A 17,581-nucleotide genomic window follows, 5' to 3' on the forward strand; every position below is an offset into this window, starting at 1 on the left:
ATTACTTTGCCTGGAAAACACAGGCAATCTTGGGTGGATGACTCAGTGTGGAAACTGCTTCCAAAGAACAGTTTAAAAGAATACCAAAAGTATATAGTAAGGCCTATTTGTGGAATAAAAAAGGAGACCTGGAATATTTTATTGTGTCCACTTCAAAAATAGTTGAGAAATTTAAAAAATACAATAAATAAAATTAATATAGTTGAGAAAATAAAACACCTCTTATAGAAAAGATTTTCTGATGCTCAAAGAAACTGTTTACATGGGTATGAAAGAACAATTAATGCTTTAGGTTTAGGGCTAATGTCTGAATGAGGCTAAGGGTAATATAAAAACATTCAGCAGTGGACCTGATTTGAACATATGGGAACTAGGAAGCACTTACTTTTATTTTTACCGCATATGGAAATTAGGAAAAACTTTTATTTTTAGCGCAGTGGAGAAAAAGGAAATGTGGCTGAAGGTAAAAAGCACCAGGTGGGCAGTCAGAAGCTCCTGGTCTCAGCTTCTGCACTGACTAACTCGGTAACTGGGTCAAGTCACTTCCTTCACAGAGATTTCACCTTTTCTTCAGGAAAAACAGGATGAAAGATGGCTCTGGGATCTAGGAAACACGAGAAAAACAAAATTTGTTTTTTCTTGGTTTGAATTAGGAAAGGGCTATATTTTACCAGAGAACTATTTTGTATTATTTGATGTGGGAAGTATGATGAATAGGCTATTAATTTTTAATGCATGTAATCTGCAAAGCTACTGATTTCTCTGAGAACTATCTCCAAAAGGAATATTTGGGGTTAAATTTTTACCATTTTCTAATTTAAAAAAATTCTTTATTATATACTCCAAAATATCACCACTAGTTTTTGTCTCTGTCTAGCTATATTATAAGTTACTTTAGTTCACACAATTTCCTTTTCTAAGTATTTTTCTTATTTTGGAGGAGAACATATAAAAATCAGGTAATGATCTATAGGTAAAAATCATTTAGACAATTTAGAAGAACACATGCACTTTATAACACAGTTTAATAAACATTTGAGTCCCACTACAGGCCAGGTACCCTTCAACATAAAGAACTATGAACTCTATGGTTTTGCCTCAAGCAGCTCACAGTCTGAGTGGGCAGGAAAGTGGATACACAACCTTTAGGCAAAAGAAGACATACCAGAGAGGGGATCTGACAACCCAGTCCTGGAATACAGTAGTGTAGTTGGCTGAAGGGAAAATGTCCTGTGAGAAAAGGGAGCAAAGCAGAAAGCAGCATGGGATGTGTGGGAGCTAGCAGGAACGTGGTATTATCTGAGTGTCAAGCTTGAAGACAGGTTTCCAGAAGCCAAAGCTGAAGGAGTAGGGGCAAAGGCAACACAGCACTACAAAGCCCCTGAGAGGTTACAAATTGTGGTTAGGGGAGGAGACAAGATCAAATGTGTACTGTGGGATATTACTCTTTGTAGCATTGTGGAGGGCAGACTTGAGGACACAAGATAAAGGTAGGTAGGCCAGGCAGAAGGCCTCAAAAGAGTCTAGAAGAGAATCAGTGAGGCTATAAATGAAGGCAGCTCAGGGGCTTAAGTTGACTAATCATGATCACAGAACTATGAGCAGGATCTGAACATAACACTTTTGTCTTTAAGTCCTGTCCCTTTCTAATTTCCTGTACAAGCACGAATTCTGGTTAAAGATAACAAGAAATCTGAAATTTATTTTTATTGAGTATGGATATATTTTTAAAAGGACTTTATTCATTAATTTATAAGTGCTCCAAATGTTCAGGGCATTATAGAAAACAAACAAGGCTTGTTTATAGGAATTTGTGAGATAAAATAAGTGAGACAAAAAATAATAGGTCAATTCATTTAAGAGGTATTTATTGAGCTCCTCCTGGGTCCTGATGGAGATCACATTCTAGTGACAATTCCTTTTAGAACATCATTTTTACATCCTCCTTCCCTTCCCTGACAAGTTCATTTTGATACAAGTGAGCAGAGAGGGTCTTCAGAGCCTAGTGGATTCTAGATGATGGCCAAGAACCTATTGTAAAAGAAATAGAATAATGGTATCAGGGAAAAACTGCTCATTTGGGATAAGAATCCCAAGGAATGGTATGGATGGCAGTAAGCTGGAGTGGAGCCTGGACCTGCCTTCAAGGCAGTTTGGATCTGACAAACCAAAGTTATTGTTTTTGTCTTTTTAAACAATAGTTCTAATCTTTATAAAAGTAACGACTGCAGAAATTAGACACACTGTAAACAAAAGTGAGAGTGATACCAGAGAAATTACAAAGAGGAAAGCAAAGATCACAGCTAGAGGAAGTATCAATGTGAACATTTTTGTAAATATCCTTTTCGGCTTTAAATATACATATACACATAAATAGTCATGGAGATTTTTGTGCATTTAACTTTTTAAACAAAAGTGAGATTATAGTTTATTGCCTGTTTTTTTCCACTTAATATAGAGAAACTCCTTTCCCTGAAAATAAAAATCTATGGTATACACCTTACACACATTGTATGGGCACAGTAAATTTACTCATTTAACTCTAGTAAGGCACGTTAGGCTTATGGTAAGAAAAGTACAGAAAGGAAGCAAGCAACAAGCAAATGAGAAAACTGACTTCAGCTGTGGCAGCATTCTGACTATTTTAAAGGTAGAAAGAAGGTAAGACATATGGAAGCTCAGGAGATTTTTGTGTTCCAGACATAGATGAATAATGTCTGAATCTGGAATTCTTTGTGGATGAAGAAGAATTTCCAAAAGGGAAACAAAAAGGGACTGCAACCCAACACACACTATAAGTGAAGTAATTTCAAATCTTCACATCTGCAGAACAGATAGATAGAATGTCAAGAAAGCACTGAGACAACTAAAAACAGTGGGTGGACTGCCAGGGAGAAACCAAGTCTCATTCTAATGATCATTCACAACCACAGCTTTCCAAGGAAGTGGCAGAGCTCCCAAACTATGCTCTAATAGAAGGTGTACTGAGCCTTTCTCATGAGATGCTAGGTGGCTTTAAGACTTCATGTGTCCTCTGGGTCTCCTCTTTCTCAAGTGTTTGGGTGGGCTCTGTGGGTTAAAAACTGTGCTTGTCAAAGTCCCCTTGGAAGCTGCATTTCCTACTGCAACAAAACAGCTCTGCTTTTATCTGTTTTAGATACTGGATCTCCAAAAAAGGTTTTATTTGAAAAAGCAGTTCCACAGCTAAAAAGTGTTCTTAAAATAACAGCGTTAAAAGAAAAATAACATTCACCCTTCAGCTTATTTGTTAACCACAAAGGGAAAAATGTAAATATATAATGGAAAGACCTGAACATTCCCACCTTAACACGTCAGACAAACCTGGCATCACTAATGGTGGGAAAATCACTTAATATGTGCCTCCCAAAATGATTCAGTGTGAAGACTGCAGCAACACTGATGGAATTTCCTCACCAAAAATATTTAATTAATCAATCCTTTAGATCTAATGTTCAATTCCAGAAAATACAGGCTATAGAGAAATAAGTTAATACCATGAAGAAGCAGAGAAATTCATGATATGGATCATTCTGTAAGACAACTGGCCTGGTGTCTTCAGTGGCTTAGGGGAAAAGGAAGCAAAAAGGAACACTAGATATAAAGGCTCTGAGGTGGCAGCATGGCTTGAATGTTTTAGCAAGAGTGAGAATGCCAGTATGACTAGACTTTGCTCTTACCTAAGTGAGATGGAAAGCTACTGAGGAGTTTTAAGCAGAGAAATGACATGACCTGATGTTCTTCACAAAATCATCTGGCTGTTAGGATGAGAACAGACTACAGGGGACAAGAGTAGAAGAGGGAGACCAGAAGGAGGGCTATTAGAACAATCCAGGCAAAAGATGATGCTGCTTGGACTAGGTGGTAGCAGGAGCAGGGTGAAAAGTGGTCAGATTCTGGATATATTTTGAAAGTAGAGCCAATGGGATACACGAGTGGGTTTTATAGAAAAGAGGGAGGTCAATAATAAATCTAAGGGTTTAAAAAACTGATTTTTTGTTTTCTTTTTTTTTTTAATCCTTGAACAACTGAAGATGAGAACTCACATTAATTGAGACTGGAAAGACTGCAGAAAGAAAAGATTTGTTTGTGGGAGAGGAAGGAGTGGTTGCAAGGAGGATCTGTAGTTCAGTTTTGGACATGTTAACTTTAAGATGCCTATTAAGACATTCAGGTACTGGTGTCCAGACGGCTGCTAGAGAACTAAGCCTGGAGTTTAGGGGACAGATCTGGGTTGATACAAATTTGGGAGTCGTATTTTAAAGTCATGAAACTAGATGAGATCACCAAGGGATGGAATACAGAAAGTAAAGAGGAGATATCCAAAGGCTGAGCCATGGGGCACTTCAAACATGCAGAGTGGCACTGTCCAATGGAACTTTCTGTGATGATGAAATATTTTTATATCTGTACCATGCAACAGCAGCCACTTCCTACATATGGCTATTGAGCACTTGAAATACAGTCAACTGAAATAACTACATGTAGCTAGCGGCTACAGTACTAGACAGTGTAGATCTAGAGTATGGGGGAACTGAAGAAGAACCAGCAAAGGAGAATGATAAAAAATGGCCAGAGAGGGAAGAATTACTGTGAGTCAATTCTCCATCGGTGTCTCATGTTTCTGCAATTATTGTAAGTGAGGCACTATCTTGATAGTCGGTGATGTGACACATGACAGTTCCAGACTATACTTTCAAGGACGTTTTTACACTGAATAGCCTTGGAAGACTTGGTAATGTCTCCCTCCAGAGCAACAGGTTACTGTTCAGCATAATAAAGATAATGTTTCCCTCCGGAACAAAGAGCAGGCATGCTTATGGCCCATTATAAAATATTTGGGTTCCACCTAAGATCAAGTTTCCTTTCCAATAACACAGCCTTACTGTGTGTGCAGGTGTCATCTGGCCTCTTCATACTGCTTTTGGAGAACTGGGGATTAGGAAACCAGCACAAAAATACTGATACTCTGGTTATGTTACTGCTGTGAGTAATAAACTGTCTTCTGTCTCCGATCCAGAAGTCTTGTGTCTTCTACCATTATACATGAAACAGTGGCATACTAACTTGTTAGTATACAAATACAGGAAACTCTTAGATCCTTCATAGTTCTTGACAAGTATCTCAGAAGCCAAGTGAAGGTATCTCAAGGAGGAAAAAGTGAGCTATCAACTCTGTTCCTGAATGTTAAGTCAGATAGGTGTTGAGAAATGACAGATGTGGACATCACTGATAACCGAAAAGAGCAGTTTTATTGGAATTAAGGGGGAAGAAGTCTGACTGGCTTTAGTTAAAGAAAGAAAAGGAAGTGAAAAATAAGCAACACAACACAGAAACTTCTTTTTTACTACAATGTTTACGTTAAATAAGGCAAAAGTTAGAGGGGAAAATGGAGTCAAGAAGGATTATTTTTAACATGGAAGAAATAAAAGCATATGTTCATGCACAGAAGAATGGTTCAGTAGAAAGGAAAGCTGATGATACAAGAGAAAGAATCACAAAGCACTTACGGTAGTTATTTCACACTAACAGGAAAGAAAGCAGAGTATATGGATACTACTGTGGGTAGTGGGTAGCTGTGATGATAAAGCTCTTTCCTGACTCAGTTTCTTAGTGAAATAGGAAGGCCATCAGTTGAGCGTGAAGAGTGGGGAGGAGATATCCAACATGAAGGAGACTGAATAAACAGTCACCAAAGAGGAGAGAAAATGGCTGGAGAAATCTAGTATAATAGCCAGGTAACATTAACGGTCCACTTGAGGATATGATAATATAAGGCAAGTTCAGCAGCATGGTTTTACAGGCATGGAATAGGCAAAGAACTGGATTTAACTGGCTCTGGGGGTTAGCCAGGCAAGGTTGCTGAAGTGAAAGGGGTCAAAAGAATTGAGGATGTACGCAAGGGAGAGATGACAGTGACTGATGATGAAATCTAAGCCTCTACGCCTTGTACCTCCTGAAAACTCAACCCTTCCACTGAGCCCCGTAGGACTCATGAGCAGCTTATTAGCAAAATCCTCATATTCTTGATCTCTGCAGCTTTCTTCAACTTCCTTTACCTTCATATTTAAATGGAAACTGAACTCTCCCCTGAGAATGCTGCTTTCCCTGTATCCCTTACAGATGATGACTCTTTTTCTCTTCCATATGCCTCAAAACATGAGACCTGGTAACTGCCCTTCTTGTTTCTCACCGCTGCTTCCAGATCATTCTCCCTTTGTGCTCTCCAAAAATCCTCTGCTCTCAGTCACATGCCATCAGACTCTATTGCCTACTATCCTTCCTTATTGCAGTCATTTATGGCTCCCCAAGGTCACTCCCTTTCATTCCTTGATTTTAGTTCCTGGCTGTCACTCCAACACTATTTCTGTCATAAGTCTTATTGATTTTAGCATCCAAACAAATAATTCATGTGATATTCTGTCCTCTTAGTTTCTTGACCTTTTTTCCCACAACAATAATAATGCTGATCTTGTTCTCTACCCTGTCTCAGTCACTTTATCCCATGGTCACATCCTAAGCCTTTAGAACATCTAAGAGTACATCTTAATAACCACACATCTGGAGACGCATCATTTACCAAAAAGTTTACTGGTGAGTTCCAAGTAAGACAATCCGTCTGTATGCCTCCACTGGCAGGGTCAAAGGAATGGGTATACATTAGGTGTAAGACTACTCTCTGCAGAAATTCATGCTACTTTCATCAACAGATAAACAGCAAGGAGTAGGGAACTTGGCATGCATTCTCTGATCTTGGGCTTGTATTCCTTAGGTAGGGAAGAGTATGTGTGTATGAGAGAGAGGGAGGGAGGGAGGAAAAGAGAGGGAGAGACAGAGACGGAGAGAGGGAGGGAGAGAGAGAGAGAGAGACAAAGTGGGAAGGACTGGCTTAGAGACAGAGGTGTGCTGCTATGCTGACCCTTCTTGTACTGGGTTCTCAAAGAGAAGATTAATATTATTACATCATCATTTTAAAGTACTTATATATGCTAGGTGTATTAGTCCATTTTCACACTGCTATAAAGAAATACCTGAGACTGGGTAATTTATAAAGCAAAGAGGTTGATATGGTTTGGCTTTGTGTTACCACCCACATCTCATCTTGTAGCTCCCATAATTCCCACATGTTGTGGGAGGGAGATGGTGGAAGATGACTGAATCATGGGGGCAGGTCCTTCCCGTCCTGTTCTCATGACAGTGAATGGGTCTCATGAGATCTGATGGTTTTAAAAATGGGAGTTTCTCTGCACAAACTCTCTTTGCCTGCCACCAACCACGTAAGATGTGACTTGCTCCTCCTTGCCTTCTGCCATGATTGTGAGGCCTCCCCAGCCAGGTGGAACTGTAAGTCCAATTAAACCTCTTTCTTTTGTAAATTGCCCAGTCTTGGATATGTTTTTATCAGCAGCGTGAAAATGGACTAACACAGAGGTTTAACTGACTCACAGTTCTGCATGGTTGGGAAGGCCTCAGGAAACTTACAATCATGATGGAAGGGGAAACAGGCACATCTTACATGGCAGCACGAGACAGAGGAAGCAATGTGGGAAGAGCCCCTTATAAAACCATCAGATCTCATGAGGATGCACCATTGTGAGAACAGCATGGGGGACACTGCCCCCATGATCCAACTACCTCCCAGCAGGTACCTCCCTCAACACTTGGGGATTACAATTCGAGGTGAGATTTGGTTGGGACACAAAGCCAAACCATATTACTAGGATTGTGCTGAGTATTTAAATGCATCATCTAATTTAATTCTTATGTCAACAATGAAGTGTCATCTCTATTTCACAGATGAGGAAACTGAGGCTTATAGAAGTTAAAAAGAATTTACTCATGTTACATACTCAGAAAGTAGAACTGTGATTTGAGTCCAGGTTTCTGTAAGATCAAAGCTCTTTTGTCCTATACTATGTCCTATACTATGTCTATATTAAGGCTAAAGGAGCTGGGGTAGTAAGTTCCTAAATCCCTGCTACAATTCCAGATTTCTCAACTTCTAGGGAAGGAACTCTCAAAATAGGAAAGAAAAGAAGGAAAGAGATGGAAGGGAAAGGAAGGGTAGTTAGAAGGGGAAGGAGGGAGGGAAAATCTATAGAATACTGAAGTTGTTATAGTAACCTGGATAGGATGAACAAAAAGGTAGATTTCTGTTAAACTCCAATTTTGTTTTTCAAAAAGTTTGAAAACTAATAAACTGTGACACATAAAATAGCTATAAAAAGAAAGTCATAACAGATAAAGTTAATGGAGTAAAATTTACAGGTGACTCTTAAAAACCAATGAATAATGTTAAGTGATACCTCTCTCTGAACTTCAGGCTATAAGTATATTGTCAGACTTTGTAAGTAAAATTAAAACAATGAGCTTGTTCAACAATATAACTGACTGGGACATAATTAAAAGCATGTTCACAAATGGCATCATATCCAGAAATAGAATTACATACAAAACATGCCATAAGGCTAAGCATAAAACTTGACTTAAAAAAAAAAAATGACCTGTGAGATATATCAACAAGAGGCAAACAGAAGACGCAGAAGGCTCTAAATGTGGAAGAACACAAATATCAGGGCAAGACAAAGCAATTTAAAGAAACTTAACAGAAGAGTAAAACATAGGATTTGATTTAGAGGAAACACATAAATAGAAAAGCAAAAATGCCCTGAAAAGAAGAAACTTTCTGAAATAATTTCCATTTATTTGCAAAGTCTTGTCTTTTTAGTATCAAGCATTTATAACACTTTGGTTTTAGTTTTAGTTTTTCAGGAAGGGGGATGATGGGATTCAGGTGGCAGTGTGATGAATCAGTGAAGCAGACACAGATGAGTCAGAAAACCATCACAATTTACTCATCCTCATATCCCCAACATATAGCCAGGACATAGCATAAAATATAAATTCAATAATATTTTCTTAATGGATAAATGGTCAGATTCTGTGAAGTACACCCCAAAACTAAACTGGGATAGAGAAATGGGACAAAAGCCCTGTGGAAGTATCTGTAAGAAGAAAATGCAGATTACTTTGAGCTGAGCCTTCACAGTCCTCACCTGTCCCTTGACAGAACCCATTGCTTAGCTCCTGCCCTGGATATGGCTTTGGTATCTTATTTCTTGACCCCACTGATGCCCTGTATTTAACCAACCAAGACTATAAAATCTTATCACATCTAGCGTTATTAGTTCATTTTTGCACTGAGCTTGCCAATTGAAAGAGTGCATGAGGTACGCATCCATCTATAAGACAAACGCAGGTCAAAAGTTATGATTCTGTGGGCTCAATAGTGCCACGTAACTAAGCAAAACCACCCATAGGACACAAAGTCTGAATTACCACCTCTAGTGGAGTTCTGTGGTCGCAATTTCAGCGGACATTTTTCATTCAATATTATGAAAGGGGTGTGTGTATGTATGCTATGTATGCACTGCAGGGGTGGCTGGAGTTGGGGAAGATGATACTGAGATCAGATGGGAAAGCAGAACTAACAGCAAGGTTCAACTTCAAGAATCCAAAGGGGAGTCCAAACCAAAAGACCAGAAGGGGTACAGAGGTTGACCACAGAGTCAGGAATTTGAGAGTGGGAGGGTTGAGAATAAATAGAGTCATCTGCTATAAGAGAGCCAGCAAGGTTGTTCATTATTTGCTTTTTATTTCCTGGTCATATATGTGGTATGTCAGGCTGAGCTGACAGGTCCAACTCTAGGGTCAGGACAGAAACCTACGCTGCTTCACCAACCTTTGACTGCCATTTAGCCTCAAGTGCCCTGAAGGGTATAATGAGAACCTGAGACACTTTCAAAGTTCTTCATTCAGCTGACATCCTACATGTGGGACTGCAGGAATCCCTGTATTTTGCAGATGAGGCCCAAGAATTTGTTATTAATTACCCATTATACAGACAAAGAACCCGATGACCCAGTAGATGCACAACTGGAGTACATTATTGCGAAACAGAACTTTTTACAGGTGTCTTGCTGTGAACTTGTTTGCAAGTTCATAAAAGTGGAATGGCCAACTGCCATATTTGCAGCCCAGACTCAGGATATAAACTCATTCAGTAAGACCTGTCAACCCTATCTCAAAAATATCTTTTAATTTTGACCACTTCTAATTTCCACTGTGGGAATCATGATCCCAACCATCATCCTCTCTCACCTGAAGTACTGTCATAGACTTGTAACTGGTGTCCCTGCTTCCTCTCTTGCCTCTTCAAACTCCAGTCATTCTGCAAGCAGCACAACCAGAGTAATACAAATCAGAGTGAATTGCTTTCCTGTTTGAAAGGATTTTGAACAAAGTCTAAACTCCTCTCCCATGGCCTGTAATAGCTCAGTCTGCTAACCACCTCCCTGATCTCATCTTGTACTATTCTCCCTTGGCCTTCTTTCAGTTCTTCAAATGGCCTCTTCCTCTCCCTTGACCCCGGCTCCTTCTCATTACTCTCTGTCCTATTATGTAGTTTAATGTCTTTATAAAACTTATGAGTTTTTTGGATTTATTTTCTGTTTACACGTTTACTGTTTACACACTTTATCCCTGCAACAGAACGTACACTCCAAAGGCAAGGATTTTGTTTGCCGTGGTCACCACTGCATCCTAACACTAAAACAGTACCTAGCATATATAAGCACTCAATGAAGGAAGAGAAGGAAGAAAGGAGGAAGGCAAATTGCTAATATACCACCATTTCTGTTTCCTTGGTCAAGACCTAGACTAGAAAAAAAGGTCACTTTTTGTAATCCGTTTTAAGGAAGGGCTAACTGGCTCCATCTAGGATAAAGTGGCCTTTCTGGCCATTTCTGAGAGTTACTCAGCTTCATTTGGCATTTTACCTGATGAAAAAATATAGCATTTGCTTTGAACCTAAGACCAGCAACCCTGGCCCCCATCCCAAATCCTCTAATACTGAGAGGCAAAGTACACAAGACAATCCGCTACAGCTCCAAGACCCAGCACAACTCCCCAACATACAAACCGAGAAAGACTGCCAACAAGATGCTCAATTATGAATCTACTACAGCTAAGCAAGTTACTTTACAAAAGTCTACTTATTGAATAGTCATCTGGCTCACCAGTAAGGTGGACCCACATCACCATGATCACCAAACTTAAAGAGCCTATGTCCAAATCCCCAGAGAACACATTCCTGTATAGGCATCTGGTTATCCAAACATTTTAGAACATTCTGTCAACCAGGCCTTGGTCCTTTAGGCAAAGTGACACACATGTACTGATGACTGGAAACCATTAAGAGCTTCTGAGGTTACCACTGTCATTCAGTACACCTACACCTGGTGGTGCTCCTCCTTGCAAATGCCCTGCTACCACTCACCTGTGCTATGCAGGAATGGCTCAAGACAAACCAAACTCCACTACGTGGGTGTGGGAAAACTAAGACACCTGAACATCAGTGGTTACCAAGCTAGTTGACCTGACTGGAACTTCATGGAAATCACCAGGTTGATTTGGCATCAGCCTAAACAGGCTTTATCATGATGGCGACTGGCTCTTAAGGGGAAACAGATTTTGGCCCAAGATAGTCTATACCAATGTATAGGAGTCTATCTTATGGAAATTTTTGGTTATATACTTAAAGTTCCAGTCATCTACTTCATCTCACCTCCTAAAATCCCTCATTCCTGTTGGGTGAGAATCATCTATAAATTTTACTAGGGCAATAAAGCTGCCCAGGGCAAAAGTAGTTCATGTTATAAACTAATTTAACCTTCCTTTCCTATTATATACTTACCAACTTTTTTTTTTTGGAGGGGGTATGTGCACATTTTATGCTTTTTTATCCCCCAAGGCTTGGGGCAGCAATTAACTTCTTTTCAAACAAGTCTTCTGTCTTATGTACTAAACAAGATATTTCATTCATTTCCTCTTGACTTATACCCACTTCTTAGAGACCTGCCTTGTCCACAGGCAAGATGGGGAAACTATCTGTCACATGCTTTCCAATCTCTGGAAAATCTGGTTGGGACACTAACTCAAGGCAGACCAATTATATTTTCTGTCCTGGGAACTTGGAATTGAAGCACTGAAACACTGTCAATTAGGTGAGAGTTCTGAGTCTTAAAGGTCCTATCATTTTGTGCCTGAGGCCACTGTTTTGGGGCATTCATGAGGAGCAACATGGCAGGAGACACTGGTGTTAAGAAAACAGAGCAGATATAATACAGAGAGAAAGAGAAGCATGCTCATTTTCCATGATGGCTGTACTTAATAAAATTGGAATGAACTAACGTGTTCCCTGTGTATTTTAACTATAAACAATATTTTACTTATAGTGGATTTACTTAAGTGGATGTTTATTCCTTAAAACCAATCAATTTCTACAGCATGCAAATATATATCTTCATTGATACTCTATTTTTCTTTCAGCTCTTGCTATCATAATACTCTCCCCCCTTCCCTCTCTTGGTGTCTCTCTTCATTTCATCTGCAGCTAAAAAACGCTTACCATATGTAATGGACACTGACCATATTTTTTTTGTCTACCCAGTATGTTTTGGACATTCTAATCTTTTATTATAATGATGGCAGGATGAGCAATATATGTGCCCATGTGCCCACTTTTACAACCAAAGCAACAACATGGATTGAGAGGGGAAACTTGTTACCCTTTTAAAATAAGCAGCAATGCTGTGTACTTCAAAGGGACCCATCATATGACACATCGTGTTCTCACACTCTGATAATGGTATGTCTTTTCCAGGCTGGCCATTCTGGATCCAGATCCAATCAAACGTCAATCAGTACAATTTCAGTGGTCAGGCCTTTAATGCAGATCAATGTTTCTCAACCTTTTATTTGACAAATAAATCTTTTTTTTTTTTTTTTTGAGATGGAGTCTTCTGTCACTGGAGTGCAATGGTGCGATCTCGGTTCACTGCAACCTCCGCGTCTTGGGTTCAAGTGATCCTCCTACCTCAGCCTCCTGAGTAGCTGGGATTGCAGGTGAGTGCCATCACACCCGGCTAATTTTTGTATTTTTAGTAGAGATAGGGTTTCACCATGTTGGCCAGGCTGGTCTTGAACTCTGGACCTCAGGTGATCCACTTGACTCAGCCTCCCAAAGTGTTGGGATTACAGGCATGAGCCACCGTGCCCGGCCAAATAAATATTTTAAAAGTAATACTGCAAACTTCCTTAGGAATTTTTTAAATCATTAAAAAAATTTTATGACATATGATAAAGCAATTTCAGGTAAAAATAGTTTATCTTAAATCAGCATATCATTAAAGATTGTATTATAAAGTTTATGTGGCATAATCTTTAATAATACTGATAATATTTAAGGACAAATTCTGACTTCTATTACAGTAGATGAACTATTTTGTCATGTAAATAAAATCAGGTTGATGAGAAGATAAGCTCCAAATGTATACTGAAATGCAGATTAAAAATTAGTTTGTATTATAGCATCCAAAATAACAAACTGCATCTATAACCTGATACTTACATTTTTGAGCTTATAAAGATCAGCTGCTTATTTTGATAATTTGGGGGTTTAGTTTTTAAATGTCAAGGTAGGAGAAACGGTTTCATACTGTTCTTTGAGAGAATTTCTTTGTAACACATTGTAGATTTTTATTACCAATAAATGAAAAGTCAAATTGGACAGAATCACCCATATGTTTTCTTCACATTTTCAAGTGTTTAAATTTTTCTTTTTCAGAATTTTAACTACCTAAAGAGTACAATTAGTTACCAAAAAAAAAAAAAAAAAAATCCAGTTGTTCACAACACCAATCATACAGAAAGGTAAAAATGAATTATTTTTCAAGAAAACCACTTCCTAATTATTTAATACCACATGGGGTCTTTCATTTGGCAATTCATTTTAGAAATTAAAGTCTCTTAATTTGATTAGGCCTACGTTATCTTTCAGGAGATTCAACAGAGTACCTTTACCATACTATTTGTATTTGGTGCACCAATCTGAAATTATTTTCTCTAGAACAGGATATAGGAAAAAGTAATTGCCAATTACAAGCATATGTAAATAAACATATAACTTGAAATATAAGGCATGCCTGGCTGATGTTTCTATCTTTATAATGATTTTAAAAAACTTTTTATTGTGAAATAACTAAGTTTCCAGAAAAGTTGCAAAGATAGTACAGAAACACCCTTCGCCTGGCTTCCTTTAATCATACAGTTTTCAAAATATTAGATATATCTTGATGTTTTATAAGAATGCTAATCAGCCAGGTGTTGTGGCTCACACCTGTAATCCCAGCACTTTGGGAGGCTGAGGCAGGAATGCTAATCAGCCAGGTGTTGTGGCTCACACCTGTAATCCCAGCACTTTGGGAGGCTGAGGCAGGTGGATAGCTTTTAGCTTAGGAGTTCAAGACCAGCCTGGGCAACATGGTGAAACCCTGTCTCTACAAAAATACAAACATTAGCCGGGCATTGGTGGCTCACACTTATAGTCACAGATACTCAGGAGGCCAAGGCTGGGGAGAATCGCTTGAGCCCGGGAGGTGAAGGTTGCAGTGAGCTGAGATTGCACCACTGTACTCCAGCCTGGACAAGACAGTGAGACTTTCTCTCAAAAAAAAAAAAAAAAAAAAAAAAAGAATTCTGATCAGATGAATGCAACTTATGTATTTAATAAAGAGCATCTTAAAATAATTTAGCAGAATTATATTTTTTATGCTCTAACTTGTATTTTGACATGTGTTGCACACATGCTCCATCTTTAACCAACAGTCCATTACGAGTACAAATTAAACCACAAATGCAACTAAGAACAATTAAAAACAGTGTAATGGTTAAAAACCACCAAAGCAGACAATAAACAATGATTAGAGATCGTGACCACATTCAACCAATATCTTCTAATGACTGTATGTTTACATCACAGCACTCAAATTGTTATCTTTAAGTGGAAAAATATTTAAATATTTTATTGACACAGAACTATTAATATCAATGATATAAATTGATTCTAAGAGCAATTTATAATCTAATTAGAAAATTTCACATCAATTAGAAAATGTGCCAGAAGAGTCAAGACAACTTTGGAGTGGGAGGACAAAGGGAATGGTAATGTTTTTTCCTTACACTGAGTGGTAACAAGAGTTCATTGTATTGCTACGCTTTACATCTTATACATATGTTTTACAAATATTCTGCTATACCTATTTAATATTTAATTTTAAATATATTTAACTTTTTAAATAGAATGGAGGAGGACCTTGCCTTACCAAGAAAAAATATTATAAAACTATTGCAATTTAAAATTAACGGTGTAGAAACAAAGATCAATGGGACCAGGGTCCTAAAACCAATTACTCACATATGAGAATGTAGTAACTGATAATTTGACATGCCACCTATTAAAATTATTATTCCAAATGAATGGCCAACTGAACAAGATTCTTCCCTCACACTATTCACAAAAATAAATTCCAGATGCACTTAAATATCTAAATCTTAAAAATAGTATTAAAAAGTAAGATTCTATGTGTATCTTTGGGGCAGAAAAGAAGTATTAAAAAAGTAAGTAAAATCAAATGCCTTATAAGGCAAAGATAGTGAAATTTGCCATCAAAATTAAAAACTATTATTTAACAAAAGATACCACAAAGGGAGACGACTCCAACAGAGTGGAGGAAATATACCATTTTTATAATAAACAATGAGTATGCAGAATTTATTTATTTAAGTTTATCTAGAGTTTATTTATCTAAGTTTATTTATCTACAACATAAATAAACAAGAAAAGGCAAGCACCTGTTATGTTGTGTATTCTAGAAAAACGCAATGTAAGAGTGCTTACACAAAATACAAGTTAAATTTCCCTCTCATGCAAAAGAAAATCTTCCCTCTTAGTGCAGCAACTCTGCCAAATGCTCAAGCCTTTTTGGCTCACTGACCTACCATGATGGTCCTGATGGTCTAGGATGGCCATTAGTGCTTCAGTCATTACATCTGTGTTCCAACACATAAGACACATAAAGGGATGAAGAAAGGAGTGCTTTCTCATATTAAGGAGACTTCCCACCTAACCCTTGCTGCTTATATATCACTAGCTAAAACTTATATGGTTATACTTAGCTCCAAGGAGGTCAAGTGTTCTAGATGGGCAACAATGGGCCTGGCTAAAAGCTGGGGTTCCTATTACCAAAGATGAAGAAAGAATGGATCATAGGATGTAACCAGCAGTCTCTGCTATGCAACCCAACAGACAGAAAAATAAATACAAATAATCAAAAACTTTAAAGAAGACATTCAGCCCCAGGGAGACAAAAATTAAAACAAGGAAATACTACTTTGTACAACTTTTAAGAGAGGCAAAAATTCACAAATTGGTGAGGGTATGAAGATTTTTAGCCTAACAGTATGTTAATTACTCTTACAAAGAGAATATATTCAATATTATTAGTGCTTTTAATTAGATTACATATCATATATCTTATATATGTAATATTAGCACAGATATCTTGGGGACCAATTTGGCAGTTTTTCATTAAAATTTTAGCTATATGATTATATGACTCAGCAATTCCACCTTTCAGAATCTATGCAATATAAACATTCACACATTTGCACAAGTACCAGGATGTTCATTGCAGTAATGTTTAAAACAAGGAAAAATTGGAAACAACCCAAGTGTTTATCATTAGGGAAAAGCCCTCCACTTTATTTTCTTCATAGCACTATTACTACTATCTGAAATTATATTATCTACTTATCATCTAGGAAATCAGCTCATCTAGGAAAAGGAAAGCAAAGAGACTGTATTATTTATATAATACTTGTTTGGCTAAAAATTCTTAGAAATAATACCTTTTCTTCTAAAACAACACATCAGAACAGACACCATTCCAGATTTTAATAACATGAACCCACCAGAGGGCCCACATAAAGGCCTATAGGTTTGCAGACAGGCTGAGAAACACTGCCCCTGATGAAGTGTCTGAACTTGCTATCTAGATAGACTGTCACTAGCTGTGGCCTGTTTGCCCTTTTAAGGCCTGGGGCATTTCTCAGTAGAATCAACACACTCTCTTCATTACAAAGAACCCTCAATTGCCTTTAATACTTGGATCTCAATACTGCTGCCAGCACCCAGTGAGCCCTCTCTCATTGAGGAGGGCCCACCATGGGAAAGGGGTCTCTACCTTCTACTAGAAGAATACCAAGATTGCCAAGATGAGAAGACAAAATGCTAACAACTGGGCCACAGTGCTTGATGGAAGACTCGGCATTGGTAGAAGCACATCAGCACTCACAACAGCAGTATTCTAGGGCCCAATCCCCAAGGCTGTAAAATACGAAATACGCCTATGATCTACAAAATGGAAGGGATAAGTGGCCCTTGCTAGGATTCCTAAACCCTCAATGACATCTCCATTCACAACCACTAATCTCTGCTTTTTATTTCTAATCTCACAGAGAAGCAGTTTTCAAGCTGCTTTTTCAATTGGAGGAGAGAGACTCTGTTCAAATGAAAGCGTCAGAGGAATAAACAAACAAGAGGAAGGGGATAGCCTTAGTGCTCAGTCTAGGGGGTTGGGGTGAGAGGAATACTCCTCCCTTT

At 38.2% G+C, this 17,581-nt stretch overlaps 1 protein-coding gene across 4 annotated transcripts in view; it reads right to left on the reverse strand.

The window, feature by feature from the left end:
• PPP2R3A (protein phosphatase 2 regulatory subunit B''alpha) overlaps nt 1-17,581 on the reverse strand; it is a 206,345-nt gene that overhangs the window by 179,542 nt on the left and 9,222 nt on the right. For 2 of the 4 annotated variants that reach the window (XM_033212576.1, XM_033212578.1), the window contains exon 2: nt 421-604. The exons of the other annotated variants lie outside the window; for them this stretch is intronic. The gene's annotated coding sequence lies outside the window, so the exon portion shown is untranslated. The remainder of the gene's footprint in view (nt 1-420; nt 605-17,581) is intronic. 4 annotated transcript variants of the gene reach the window in all.

This window comes from Trachypithecus francoisi, unplaced genomic scaffold (genome assembly GCF_009764315.1).
Source record: "Trachypithecus francoisi isolate TF-2019V2 unplaced genomic scaffold, Tfra_2.0 Lachesis_group0, whole genome shotgun sequence".
Classification (NCBI taxonomy): domain Eukaryota; kingdom Metazoa; phylum Chordata; class Mammalia; order Primates; family Cercopithecidae; genus Trachypithecus; species Trachypithecus francoisi.